Source organism: Ostrea edulis, chromosome 3 (genome assembly GCF_947568905.1).
Source record: "Ostrea edulis chromosome 3, xbOstEdul1.1, whole genome shotgun sequence".
Lineage (NCBI taxonomy): Eukaryota > Metazoa > Mollusca > Bivalvia > Ostreida > Ostreidae > Ostrea > Ostrea edulis.
This window is the reverse complement of record NC_079166.1, coordinates 22254893-22270444: the sequence shown is the minus strand read 5'-3', so window position 1 is coordinate 22270444 and position 15552 is coordinate 22254893. Positions and strand designations below refer to the sequence as shown.

Genomic DNA, 15552 nt, shown 5'->3' with positions numbered 1-15552 from the left:
ATGTATCATGGATGCCATTTGTGATGCTGGCTAGTTTTTCCACGTGTGTCCCAATTTGAGTATAAAATTCACAAATTGTTGTTTTTAATGGGGGAGGGGGGTGCTTCTGTATTTTTCATTTGTAAGTTAGGCGACACCAAAAAAAAAAATCTTGTTCATCGGATCCGAGCGCTCGTATTTAAAAAAGAACGTAAGAAATAATATTAATTTAAATTTCCCGCTTCCGGAATTTTTTGTTCCATTTTCCGCTCCATGTATTATTTTAGTTTTTTAAACAAAGTCATGACTATGCTTAGAATCAATGGAATGAAACCCGTATTTCATCTGTGTCAGCAAAAATGTGAACAACATCGACTATTTTTTAAAACACGCGGAGGCACTCGAATTGAAGACAACTATGCAGTATTGTAAAAATAACCGAAAAGAACGGGAGTGTAGTTCTCCCAAACACAGGCATGAACTTTAGTGGTGGACAGTTGGAAAGACAGTTTTTAACAAAAACAAAATTAGTCTTTGTTCAGTTTCAGATCATTGCCAGTTCCGATTGAATCACTTTGTCATTATTTTTTAAAACTACTAATTATTGAAATGATTTATACTTAGAAAGGTAAATTAGGTTTGAAATGATTACTGAGGGATACAAAACTGATGTACTTTTTATCGAACCCAGGTTTATTACTTGTCGCAACTTTATAATACACAATACTTCGATATCGCGTTGTGGGGAAAATTATGTAGCTAAGGTATGATCACGTTTCTTACACTAAACATAAATGGATTTAATTGATACATCTTTCAGCAATAACATCAATAAATATTTCTTTATGAATTGTATTATTGTAGTCAAGATGCCTTACAAAACACACACCATTTGCTGAACCAATTTCGGATCAGTCATGTCACACACGTCATATTGAACTTAGTTTTAAACTTTTAGCAATATTTCAGTTCATATCAAAGGAACTCTTGGATTTATAGAAGTAGTGTCAGGAATAAAAAGCATACATTTTTTTAGATAAAATCAACAAACATTTTTTTAATTATAAAATTGAGACTGTCAATATACTGCACATTGCGTCTATATTTACTTCTTGAAATCAATATATAAAATGTATATTGTAGTTTATTCAACTTTAGCATATTTTATTTTATAACTTTATTTTTTTTTTCATTCCAAGTTTCCCACCCTTGCCAAAACCACAAGAAATGATGTGAAATTGTTAATCCGTGTAGATGTAAAACTTATACGGTACCAATTTTGATGCACCAGATGCACATTTCCACAAATAATGTCTCTTCAGTGATGCTCAACCGAAATGTTTGAAATCCGAAATAACTATGAAGTTTTAGAGCTAAATATAGCTAAAATCAGCGTGCCAAAAAAGTGGAGCCAAATTCGTCCAAGGATAAGTGCTATGCATGAGGGAGATAATCCTTAATTTTGAAATGAATTTCTAAATTTTATAACAGCAATTAAATATACATTCGTATTTTCAAGCTAGGAACGAAGTACTTAGCTACTGGGCTTTAGAGACCCTCGGGGACTAACAGTCCACCAGCAGAGGCCTCGACCCACGGATCATAATGTAAAACTTATACGGTACCAAATTTGATGCACCAGATGCACATTTCGACAAATAATGTATCTTCAGTGATGCTCAACCGAGATATAATGTTATATCATGAACAACATCAGAGAAAGATAACTATGAATGCCAATCAATATAATTTGAATGTCGCAAATTTGGCTATGTGTAAATGTGAAGCTTTGGATATTGTTCAGAAATGTAAAGATTAATTTAAATTATTGTGATTTATTTTTATTTCTACAAAAACTAGATATATCTTAAGCGAAATAAACATACAGACATACTGATTTAAAGTATGAGACCGATTGAATGTCGAATCAGACCAGTCAATGTTCGAATCGGCCTGCAATCGTTTCAAACATCTCCGTGAACAGACCTATGAACTCGGGTATGGAAAATGCAAAGACTGGTGACATTTACAATAATTTTCATTTGAGAAACTTCTGATCTTTTCACAAGAAGATTGAAACCTAAATTATCTTCGTGGCACCCTCAGCAATCTTTAATGAAAATGTGATCCGGAAACTGAGCAAACAACAGTATATTTAGTCTTGAAATAGCAATTACACATGTATTTACATATACAAATACAATTTTAAATGTATTCACTGAATTTTGTTATTCATTTCTTCATCAAATAATGAACTTGTATGCAAAATGCTTTGAACACGTAAACTAAGCAGTATATTATCATTAAATTATCAATATGTGTATTCAAAGGGGGCATTAGCTGTTATTAGCTGTCATTTTGTCATCAAAAATTTAATTCAATGAAAATTACTCAGTATTATATATTTCAGCAATAACATCACAATTTGATTATTTCAAACATTTTTTCCCTCAAAGCAGGCACATGAATTATGTATATTTGGTGATTAAATAATTCTAGTCTTACAAGGCAATTATTCTTCCATATATATATTTTTTCACACCAAAAGCGGTTATATAACATAGTCTTATTAGGGTTTCTCTTGTTTTTGTACAAATAAATGTTTTTATTAGTTATCAATATATATTCCTACGACATTTAACAATTTTGAGTGAAAACGATTACCATCACTTTCACAGCTCATGCCCTTTTTTCAAAAAATAGAATATTGATTATTTTGACATGTTCAGGTGATTTTGAATGTATGTTTCATTGTTTTACAATACAAAAGTTTAAGAAAGCAAAAAAAAAAAAAAAAAAAAAAAAAGAAATATAATAATAATCGCTCGCTCTGTTCCTTTTACCATATACCGCCTGAAAATTATGTTGAAAATAGATTATAATATTATAAATAGTAAACCGCTCGCTCATTTGTCATTTGTCCGAAGAACAAGACATTTTATTGGTGTCGTCTTATACATAAATATTGCTTCCGTTAATTCTATAGCAGGTATTTACTTTCTTTCTTTACATCCCCGCTATTCAAATATTTTAATGATTTTTTTTTATTAATATTTTTTTAATAAGCATGTTTAGTTATCTTTACTGATATTAATAGTATATGGAATATAAATTATAATTTCTGAATGATACTTCATGATTTTCTTTTTGAATTTGAGAATGAAAGGCTAATTAGTACTTTTAATTCAACTGCATTTTACAATTAATAATAGGAAAATAGGAATTACACACTTTTGGGATACTAGTAGTAGCTGTATAACATGGAACTATACGAATATCGTTGACTGATAGAATTTGCAATGTAGGCTAGATAAGATAGGAACATAAAATATAATCTTGAGTACATTTATTCAAAGTTCACGTTCATTGATGGAATGTGTTTACAATGATAACTAACCATTGTGTAATTTAGTAATACATACTTCCAGTGTCTTCGCTTTAACTAGGCGGTTGACTTTAATTTATATTTTGATTTGTCTCGTGTTTGGATAATAGAAAATGATCGACACAGTGTCTGATATTAAGTTGATCTCTCTGTGTCCACATAGGATGTACTGAAGTGCAGTGTTCATGGCCACAAATCGCGTCGGAGATTTTCTACCCACATGTTTTTTTCTTCTAAATCTAGTATCCCTTGGGAAGAGGTACATATACACCTTCTTCTACCCTCTAACACATGTACTACAATTAAATGCAGCACACTGTGGCTTATCTCAAAGCTATACAGTTAATACTTAGTTATATGTTATAAGCCTAGTTGTTTACATCACAGTGGGTCCTTTTGACGTCATCAGCAAGAGAGATTAGCCGCGATCGTCAGAAATCATTTTCGTGATCGAGTACATTTGACCAGCTGTTGTGACGTTATAATACATTGATTAGAAAAATAAAAATGAATTATAGTTTAATAAGCGTTAATTTTTTAATTTCCACAGATAACTCAATTTCTTCAGGGTACCCTTTCATATGACCTTTAAACAGGATTATTGAAACCAGTGTAACATCAGGTTACCAATATTTTCAGAAACCTGATTCAGTTTACAAAATGGTCCCTCTCAGTCATGGATTCAGTGTTATTCCTTCTCAGTCGTGACGTATGAATGCTGCATTCATGAAAGGTGAAGATAGCGAACAGTGATTATCTCATACCACCTATAAAGGTGAAGATATTGAACAGTGATCAATCTCATAACTCCTATAAAGGTGAAGATAACGAACAGTGATCAAAATGATAACTCCTATAAGCAATACAAAATAGATAGTTGGGCAAAAACATTCATACCAAGTATTGCAATATTCAAATATATATGGCAATTAATTTAGATATCTTTATTTGTCAATCGGCAGACTTATAAACCGTTAGACTGTTAACTTCAACTTCGTATGAATGCTAAAATAAAGGAATCTAACAAAATGAATAAATGGCCGGAGAGAGAGAGAGAGAGAGAGAGAGAGAGAGAGAGAGAGAGAGAGAGAGAGAGAGAGAGAGAGACGTGTAAGAACATACATCATTCTTCACATTTTACATGACACGTGAGAAGATGCATTAAAAATTCACATTAACCTTCCATTAACAGAATCCACTTACGTGGTAACTGTTTCAGGAATGATACATTTTGATAATGTACAAAGAAAATATGGATTCTAGTTGTTTGACATTCCATTTTGCCAATTAACAACTGGAATCGTAGATTTCCAAACTTATTTTTCTCACGATGTGGAACATACGTGATTTAGTATTAGTGTGTTACGTGACAGTGCTTGATCAAGATGCTGTAGCTAATGAAGTATTCGTCTGGTGTGAATGAATACAGCACGGTTATAAATGTTCCTCATTCGTCAGAATTTGAGTTTTCTTGTACAGTAATTATAAAAAAAATATACAGAAGGAATACATTCACTGTCAGCAGTTGATTCAACATTAAGATATGTAAGAGAATATGTTATAATTTAATTTTAAGCGGATTTATAATCTGATTGGACTGCAATGGTGTCATCTGAACACAGATGTATATAGTCAGAATTAGAGTCTGACTTGACTTAATGTGTGAGCAAAGAACTTAGAATGTAATTAATGGATAACGGACACTAATGACAAAAACCCCTGGAATTAACATGGGCGTTGTGTATTTTATAATTTGAAAAGTTGTAATACCGGCTGAATCACTTTGAGCTTTGCATGATATTTTATGAAAATACATCATTGCATACAACGTCAGTAATATTCCGGCCACGATAAGGAGACTAGTAATGCCAGAAACTAAAGACACGGAATTTATCCCACTTGCTTCTCTTGTCTCCTCTGTTTCATCTATAAGAGGGATGTTGGTAGGTTTTGATACAGATTCTGTCACTGTAAAGAAATAATTACACGTTTAGAACATTGAAGTGTATAGAAGATTCAAATACAAATGACACATGTTATTTGTACATATCAGAACAAGATTGCCGACTCTTTAATTATAGTTCAACCTTGTCAAAGTTGAAAAATAATCATCTGGAAACGAAATCAAATCTAGTTCATATTTTCAACGTTTGAAAGATGTTTGATTAAGTTTTTTTTTTTATACAGTTGGAATAAAAATCCTGTCTAAAAGAGGGATGTGAATAAAAGAGATTAACAATACCAGAAAGTAAAGGCACTGGATTCCTGTAATTTGTGCCTCCTTTAGCTATCCTATGTATTCTATCCGTGCGTGGGATGCTGGTAGGTTTCGGTGCAGCCTCTGGCAAAGAAAGAAATGAATTCGACATTTCGATATATCGAAGACGTTTTGTCTATTAACAATAATAACTTTCATTCATATGTCGATTTGATATGTCCGTGTGAGCTCGAAATAAAAGACACCACGGAGTCGTCGGCTTCCGCTTCATACTTATATATTTTATTGAAAGTAGAGATTAACAGCAAACTGACAACTCAACTGTATGGCAAACGGGATGATTTCAGCTTCCCCATCGTCAACTTCGTATATTTATGTAGCAATATTCCATTATCACCTGCATATGGTGTTTATATATCTCAACTGATTCGATATGAAAGAGCTTGTTCTGCGTATAGTCAGTTAACTACTGACAAACAAGTTGATGTTACAGGGGTTTCATCAGTATCGATTGAAGTCAACATTTCGCAAATTCTGTGGTCGTTATAACGATGTAGTTCGTCAATACAACCTATCATTGGGTCAAATGCTGTCTGACGTGTTTCATACTCATTGTTAAGCAGTTCTTTGCACGCTGGTTTTAACTACGGATAACTCCGTTTTCCTGATCAGGATATAGGGCTCAAGGCCAGTGTGACCGGTCGACAGGGGAAGCTTACTCCTCCTAAGCACCTGATTCCACCTCTGGTGAGTCCAGGGGTCTGTGTTTCCCCAACTATCCATTTTCAATTGGCTGTAGGAATTATGGGATTGGTCACCGGTCGTTATTTTCACCTTTCATTTACCCAAAAGATAAGTGTATAGGAGAATCAAAAGTAAATGACACATATAATATGTACCTGCACATATCAGGAGAAAATTGACGACTCTTTTAACTATAGATATGTGTGTTTTTGCAAGCAGAACAGCATCGTCATAACTAGTGCTGAATATTACATGGACAGTTTAAAATTCAACGTTGTCAATGTTGAAAATAGTCACCTTGAAACCAAGGGAAATTTAGGTCATGTTTTCAAAGTTTGAAAGAAATCTAATTAGATTTTTAAAAATAAATTTTGTAAACAAATTCTGTCCTAATATGTGATGTCAATAAAAGAGGAAAACATGGACGTAACATTGATTATTACTCTGCAATAAACCTGATCACAAGACACTTCATCACAACGACATAGCAACTTACATCTATTTCCATAGTTAGGATAACCACAGGGTAGCTCACAATAGCCGCCATGTTTTCCCGATTCAAAGTCTGTAATTGTGGACACAAGATATAACTTGAAGCAGAACACGTCCTTCTTTGGAAAGAAAGTAAAAAGTGAAAGAATATTAATCGGATCCTTACCAGATCAGCTACACCTGTTCACGTGGTGACAATCCTCGCGGCTGCAGTTGCACCATGAACGACAAATCCAACCGAGTGTTGGGTATTGACAAAGAATAGTACAGTTCCTACCGTAAAATATATCCATACAACCTACAGAAAGCAAAAAAGATGTCTGTACAAGGAATATTAATTAACGACGAACATTTTATTCTATCGTCAAGAATCTTACCGTTATCCATACAAGATATGTGCACATGATAATACTAAATTTGAAAAGCGTTATTGAACATTGCATTTAACCGTATATAATATTATCGTTATCCATGAATAATATGTAAATGCATGCTAACATTAATATTTCTCTTATGAACTTGCAATCATGTTTCTATTTGAATGCTAACATATACAGACGTGTACAGTTATTTTGTGCTTCACTTCATACATATCCATAACAATACATTATCCCGTTAGGGTTGAAATATTAATCCTACACTAGACAATTGCAATAAAATTGTATCTACTATCAAACTACTTATATTTGACCACGATGCATGGTAAAACGTAGAAATATTGTTGGTCAACAATGAATAATGCAATACTATAATATTGCTTTTAGTTAAATGAAGTGAAGTGTACTTAAATGAAAAAAATGAAACTAACGAATATTGATGTTTGATAAACCAAAGGTCCGTGTTAACCCAACTCTCTGTTTTGTATCGCTTATATTCACCTTTTATTGTTCACTGTTCGTTATCTTCACGTTTTCATTTTCTTAGTATCATTGGTAGAGGTATAGAGGTACTTTTCTTAGTTGTGTTAAGAGATGTTTTGCTGCTTCCCGTGTTGACGTTGATGAAATTATTTTTCAAAAGGAATTGATGTCGTGATTTAGTTTTGTATCTAATATCATGAAAGGTGACAATAATGAACAGTTATCAATCTCATAACTCCTATAAACAATATAAAATAAAGAGTTGGGCAAGCAATTGTAATGCAAGTTATGGATAGGAATTTAATGTCAACTTAGATACAATTCTAAGCTGCAGTTATTTAACTCGTCACAACAACCGAGAGAAAATCGTAGTAAATCAGTATGGTTATACATGCAAACAATCACATACAATGTGATAATCTTAACAGTCGCTAATCCATAATGACGTTGTCTAAAAGATACGCTGCACTATATGTCATAGAGAAACAGTATTGAAAACGACTTAACCGTCACATATTTGTGAGACTTAAAACCGGACATGAAGAGAAAAAAAGCACAAACATGTGACATGAAAAAAACAAAACAAACGCCATTGATAACACAAACTGCTGATGGTACCATCACAAATACGTTTATTTTCCAATAGCCTTGAACTTTTTATTCTTATACACTTTATGGTAATTTGATGAACTAAAATATCATACAAATATTTCCCAAAATACGAAAATTGATGATGTTTCAGTGTTGTGTAAAGACTATGATCATTAAAAGTTGTCGCAGAAATGGCATGTACGGAAATCATTCTGCATTGGTAACGAGGCCAACCTGTATATTTTTAAAGGAGCAATAAATATTTTGTTTGATGAAGGCGGTAAACAGCTTCCGCCTGCAGACTTTTCATTTTGCCTGATGACGTAATCAGAATATTTATGATAGGTTGCTTATAATTGTATGCTTTAGGTCACCGGTAAAAAGATGATATCATAAAGCAAAAAGAATTTAAATATACACACTATTCGTCGAGGTACTGGATCTTACGAAATGAAAAGATGAAGATAACGAACAATGATCTCACAACTCCTATAAGGAATACAAATAGAAAATTGGACAAAAACACACGCCTGGATATACCATAGGTGGTATCAGGTGTATATGAGGTAATCGATCACACTCGCCGTGATCCGTATATTCTGATCAGGTAAACCGAGTATTCCATAGACCGAATCAGTGTGCCAAGAACGACCTAACAATAGGTATGAAACACATTAAACAACATTTGTCCACATGATCGGTTGTATTAACAAACTAGATCGTTATAACGACCATAAAATTTGTGAAATAATGACTTTGTACGTAACTGTTTGAACCCCTACACCATGTTTGTCAGTAGCCTGGATAGATTTCGAAAAATGACCATACGCAGAACATGCTCTTGCATATTGAATCAGGCGAGAGATAGAAACACAATATAAGGTGATAATGGGATATTGTCACATCCCATTTTAAAGGGGCATATAACCGATTTGAGTTGAAAATATTCAAATTATAATTTTTTCATTCTTATTGTTTACAATGCTTAACTAAAGTAATTCTAATAGCCAATCCAACTTTGAATATCAATTGTTGAGTTACAGGTGAGATAGAACCCTCACAATTCTTTGTTATGTAAACAAGGCTTGTGGCATGTTTCTGTATCCATATACATTGCTCAATATAAAATATGTTTAACAAAAAATGAGATATAAATCGAGGTAAGCTACTGACAAACAAGTTGATGGTATAGGGGTTTCAACAGTCTCGAATGAAGTCAGCATTTCGCAAATTCTATGGTCGTTATAACAATCTAGTTCGTCAATACAACCTCGCATTGGGTCAAATGCTGTCTGACGTGTTTCATACCGATTATTGAGGCCGTTCTTGGCACACTGATTTTGACTGCGGATGACTCCGTTTACCTGATCAGGATATGGGGCTCACGGCGGGTGTGATCGGTCAACAGGGGATGCTTACTCGTCCTAGGCACCTGATCCCACCTCTGGTGTGTCCAGGGGTCCGTGTTTGCCCAACTGTCTAATTTGTATTGCTTGTGGGAGTTATGAGATTGATCACTGTTCGTTATCTTCACCTTGCATATACATATATATATATATATATATATATATATATATATATATATATATATATATATATATTGGGATAAATCTCCGATATAATCTTCTAGAGTGCTCGACGTGGCCTCACGGAGCTACATAAATTGACGATCAGATGGAGTTCAATCACATAACATTTATTTCTCTACAGGCTGTTTCGTGAGGGGATGGTTTCCCCTCACTCGTCGGGAGAAAAATGACATCTAACGAAAAACATCCGCGTGGCTGAGAATATGTTACACAGAAACATACTGGATAGTTGCTAAGCATGATTACACACAGGATTGAGTAAATAGAAATTTATGGGAATGACGGCAAGTGCTGACAAGTTCTGAACGCTTATTCAATGAAGATTTTTCGGGATGACATATTATAAAGAATTTCTCTAGAATACAGAGGTTGCACTTTTTTGAAATGTTTGAGTATGATGATGTTTTTCCTAAAATTTCCCACTTGATTTTGTAGTCAATATTTTTGTCTTTCAATGTCCATATGAATTTGCTGAGCTCGGTGGTATTCTTTTTCGTGGAATTACGGAATGAATGAGTGTGGTTGGCGTATCTTAATTTGAACTCGGTGTCTGCTAGTCCCACGTAGCTCTCTTCTTGTCCATTATCGGCTCTGACTCTAGCTAAATACACAATTCCGTGGGCGCGACATTCACCGTTGAGCGGGCATTGGTCTTTGTTTCGGCAATTACACCTGTTACATGTATCTCCGGTCTGGCGCACTTGTTTAATTGAAGCGTTATGCGAGTCAATTACATTTTGCATGGATGGCATACAACTGTATGATATTTTAATAGTGTTTCTGTTGATAATCGGGCGTAGAACATGGCCTATCGGGAAACACTCATCTATAATTTTGAGAAACTGTTTACCCAAGTTTGTTTTTACGTTACTATCATATGGGGGGTTAAACCATGTGATGTTACGGGAAAGATTTCTTCTGCTGTTCTGTTTAGTTTTGGCTGATTCGTCGTATGTTAGCTTGTATTTATAGCCGCTTTCATCAAGTGCTTTTTGGTATATGCCGGCGGCTTTGACGAATTCCTCTTTGTCCGATGAAATTGATGACAATCGGTGATTGATGCCTGATGGTATAGCTTTAAGTATGGAAGGCGGGTGGTTACTGCCGGAGTGTACGTAACGCGGAATGTTGCCGGGTTTCAAATACGGGGAATGTTTACTTGTATGTAAGTTCAACGTTACGTCCAAATAGTTGACCACCTTCTTGTTGGCATCTATAGTGATACGGAGACCATGATCCTCAAATATCTTGCACAGACGTTGTTTTATCTTCTCTGTGACTCGTGCGCTGCATTTCGTAACGCCTAGTCCGTCGTCTCTGTATAGTCCTACGTTTAATAGACTACCGAACTCGGCTTTGATCACTGACAGCAGGTAGATGCCGACTAATTCACAACACTCAGCGCCATCGTATGAGCCCATGGTAATATCGAATATATTTTCTTTGGCTTCTTTCTTGACCCACGGTTCGTTTTGACATAGTAATAACGACTTCTTTGTGTGCATAATGATGTGACTATCCGCATCGGAAATATGATGGAACTTCGATGCGTAACTGAGAACATTGTGGAGTAATTGCTCAGATATGCTGGGATAAAAGTCCACGATATCAAAACAGATGAATGAAGATGAACTCTTGTCAGGTATACTGTCGAACCATTCCACTACGGATAAAGTTTTTCGCCATAATTTGTGTCTAGTGGCTGCCGCTACTGTTTGTATAATACGTTGTAGATTTGATTTACTGATTTTTCCGAGTTCGGACTTCGTCGGGTTGATGAGACGGCATTTCGGGTCGTTTTAAAAGTTCTCTTTGTGATCTTTCAGTGTTATAAAGCATTCTCTTTCGGCTATACGTTCGGTTCTGTCGCTGATACCTAGCTGCTCAGCTATGTGCTTCCCTTCAGAGTTGATCTCGTTTATTTTCCCACCGGTAGATTTCTTGTACGTTTTATGTACATTTTTGTCACGGAGGGTTGAGTATTCTTCATTCGTGAGCTCGTAGTAATTAGATGTTTTGTCGGCTTTAATAATTAGTTTGGGGTTCTCTTTGATCCTGCGCTTGTCTTCATTCAATTTACGCTGGAACTCGTTTGTCTTGTTTTCAAATTCGACGTTCTTTATAAGGTTGGTCAACTTCTCCTCAAATGTTTTCAGCTCTTTGATTTGCGGGGGAGATTTGCGTGATTTGAAGCCAAATGTTTCTTTCTTGTCTGTAGAATTCTTCAGTTCCGGGTTCAAGTAGAATAACCTCTCCATCTTAGGTTTTTGACGAAGGTTTCTGTCCTTTCGATGAGTTTTTTTAGGTACGTAGTTCTTCCGGCATGCGGGATGTTTTTCGTCGAGTATTCATATGCGATCTTGTTCATCTTGATGATTACTTCAGGAAAGAGTGCTCAACTGGAGTAACAGGAGCGTTACGAAATGCAGCGCACGAGTCACAGAGAAGATAAAACAACGTCTGTGCAAGATATTTGAGGATCATGGTCTCCGTATCACTATAGATGCCAACAAGAAGGTGGTCAACTATTTGGACGTAACGTTGAACTTACATACAAGTAAACATTCCCCGTATTTGAAACCCGGCAACATTCCGCGTTACGTACACTCCGGCAGTAACCACCCGCCTTCCATACTTAAAGCTATACCATCAGGCATCAATCACCGATTGTCATCAATTTCATCGGACAAAGAGGAATTCGTCAAAGCCGCCGGCATATACCAAAAAGCACTTGATGAAAGCGGCTATAAATACAAGCTAACATACGACGAATCAGCCAAAACTAAACAGAACAGCAGAAGAAATCTTTCCCGTAACATCACATGGTTTAACCCCCCATATGATAGTAACGTAAAAACAAACTTGGGTAAACAGTTTCTCAAAATTATAGATGAGTGTTTCCCGATAGGCCATGTTCTACGCCCGATTATCAACAGAAACACTATTAAAATATCATACAGTTGTATGCCATCCATGCAAAATGTAATTGACTCGCATAACGCTTCAATTAAACAAGTGCGCCAGACCGGAGATACATGTAACAGGTGTAATTGCCGAAACAAAGACCAATGCCCGCTCAACGGTGAATGTCGCGCCCACGGAATTGTGTATTTAGCTAGAGTCAGAGCCGATAATGGACAAGAAGAGAGCTACGTGGGACTAGCAGACACCGAGTTCAAATTAAGATACGCCAACCACACTCATTCATTCCGTAATTCCACGAAAAAGAATACCACCGAGCTCAGCAAATTCATATGGACATTGAAAGACAAAAATATTGACTACAAAATCAAGTGGGAAATTTTAGGAAAAACATCATCATACTCAAACATTTCAAAAAAGTGCAACCTCTGTATTCTAGAGAAATTCTTTATAATATGTCATCCCGAAAAATCTTCATTGAATAAGCGTTCAGAACTTGTCAGCACTTGCCGTCATTCCCATAAATTTCTATTTACTCAATCCTGTGTGTAATCATGCTTAGCAACTATCCAGTATGTTTCTGTGTAACATATTCTCAGCCACGCGGATGTTTTTCGTTAGATGTCATTTTTCTCCCGACGAGTGAGGGGAAACCATCCCCTCACGAAACAGCCTGTAGAGAAATAAATGTTATGTGATTGAACTCCATCTGATCGTCAATTTATATATATATATATATATATATATATATATATATATATATATATATATATATATAAATACTCTAACCAAATTCGCATTCGTGTAATAACATGAGCTAATTTATGAACGGGGAAATTGTTTATAGATATGTCTATCGGAATTGTAAATGTATTTTGGTTATTGTCTTATTTACACCCAAGTGGCTCTGATGTAGTATGCGGAGGGTATGTATTTTTTTTAAATCTTAAGATATTTCTGTTTCTACATTGTTTTAAGAGGAGGCATAATTCATTAAGTTTTAAGAGCAAAGAACTTACCGGTTATATATCATTGTGTTGATAATGATATAAAGCATTGTATTTGAACATCATTTTGTTGTAGAATCAATGGACTTAAATGCTGTAATGGTTTTACTGGATATGTTTGGAACGAAATGGTTCGCAACTGTACCAGTGAGTAATATTCCATCAATAAATGCTTGAACTACAGAAAATATGTACATTAGAAGTCAAGGACAAGAAGATATAAATATACATATAATGAATAATTCTGTGGTGTTATCGTTTTAATTGATGCCGCGAAGCGCTGAAAAAGCATTATAACGTTAAATGTATCGATATAATTTCAATGATATTCAGTGCTATCTCTGTTAAATGTTCATAATCTATCTTATAAAGATCTGAGACATAAGCATTTTGCTCCAAACTCGATTGTATACTAATACATTAAGTCATTAGGTCAAATGCTGTCTGACGTGTTTCATACCGATTGTTAGACCATTCTTGACACACTGATTTTAACTACGGATAACTCCCTTTATCTGATCAGGATATAAGGCCCACGATGGGTGTGACCGGTCGACAGGGGATGTTTACTCCTCATAGTCACCCGATCTTATCTCTGGTGTGTCCAGGGGTCCGTGTTTACCAATTTCTCTATTTCATATTGCTTATAGGACTTATGCGATTGATCACTATTTGTTATCTCTACCTATCATGACAAATGCTATAAATTATATCAGAATTAACTTGTAAATTGAAAGAAAAACATGCTGTAAACGAATTACTAATATATTTAACATATGTAGACAAAGAATAAAACGAACCTTTTTTATATTACAAAGAATTGAGAGCTCTGTATTTCTCATACATCTCGACAACTGAGATTTAAAAAAATGCTGACCATTAGAAATACACTACTTAAGCATTCTAAACATTCAAAAGGGAGAAAGTAATTTGTAAATTTTCTGATCAAGTTGCGTTCATGTGCCATTAACACTATTCTCATTTTTATTTATTTTAATTTTGAGTATAGAAAATGAAAAATGTACGTCATCTACTAGTGATATAGACATTTCGATGTTATCGAACAGCCCACCCAACAGATGTTTGTATAGATACTTCAAGAAGGTATTTGAGAAATAGTTAATATATATTGAATGGTGTCCTTTACAGCTACAAGTTAGATCACTTTGTGACGTCATTGCACCTTCCGAAACGGAAATTATGTTTTTGCTGACGATAAAATGAAAGTATAAGTTATACAACTTTGAAATACATTTAAATTTATTTGCTGCTGATAAAATGAGATTATAAGCTCTACAACTTTCAAATGCATTTCAAGTATTTAGTCTGATGTTGACGGGCAATGTCAATTCGATGTGATTATCTGTTCTTCTCTGAATATACAGTTCAACTGTGAATCGCCAGGATTGTTTACACGTGTATTGATCTCAGAATAGAGACGAAAGTATTTTCATTTTATGAATGTGAATCTTTCGGTCATTTATATATTTGTTAGTAACATACGTTTGTTAAGTTTTCTGATAGTAAAATGGAATTGGAAGTTATCAAATTTATTGTTAAATTACGAAGTGTAAAACAGTAGGTTTGAGCGCAGAAAAGCCATAAAATGGGTCTATATTAAGATGCTTTGGTCGCTTTTTGTATTTTCGCCACTTCGAGAATTTTTAACGCATATTTAGACATCAATAGGTGTAGGTGAAGTACCACAGATGTCGACATTTATCTAGTACGCAGGGCCATAGCAGTAAGGTTTCTTTAACGTAAC

At 34.8% G+C, this 15552-nt stretch overlaps 1 long non-coding RNA gene across 1 annotated transcript; it reads right to left on the bottom strand.

Moving 5' to 3' along the window:
- Positions 1-4945: 4945 nt before the first annotated feature.
- On the bottom strand, positions 4946-8636 carry LOC125677668 (uncharacterized). The gene is made up of 4 exons (XR_008800819.1): positions 7697-8636; positions 6985-7116; positions 5607-5705; positions 4946-5332 (listed from the first exon to the last, which is right to left on the bottom strand). It is a non-coding gene; the product is annotated as an uncharacterized LOC125677668 (long non-coding RNA).
- Positions 8637-15552: the final 6916 nt, after the last annotated feature.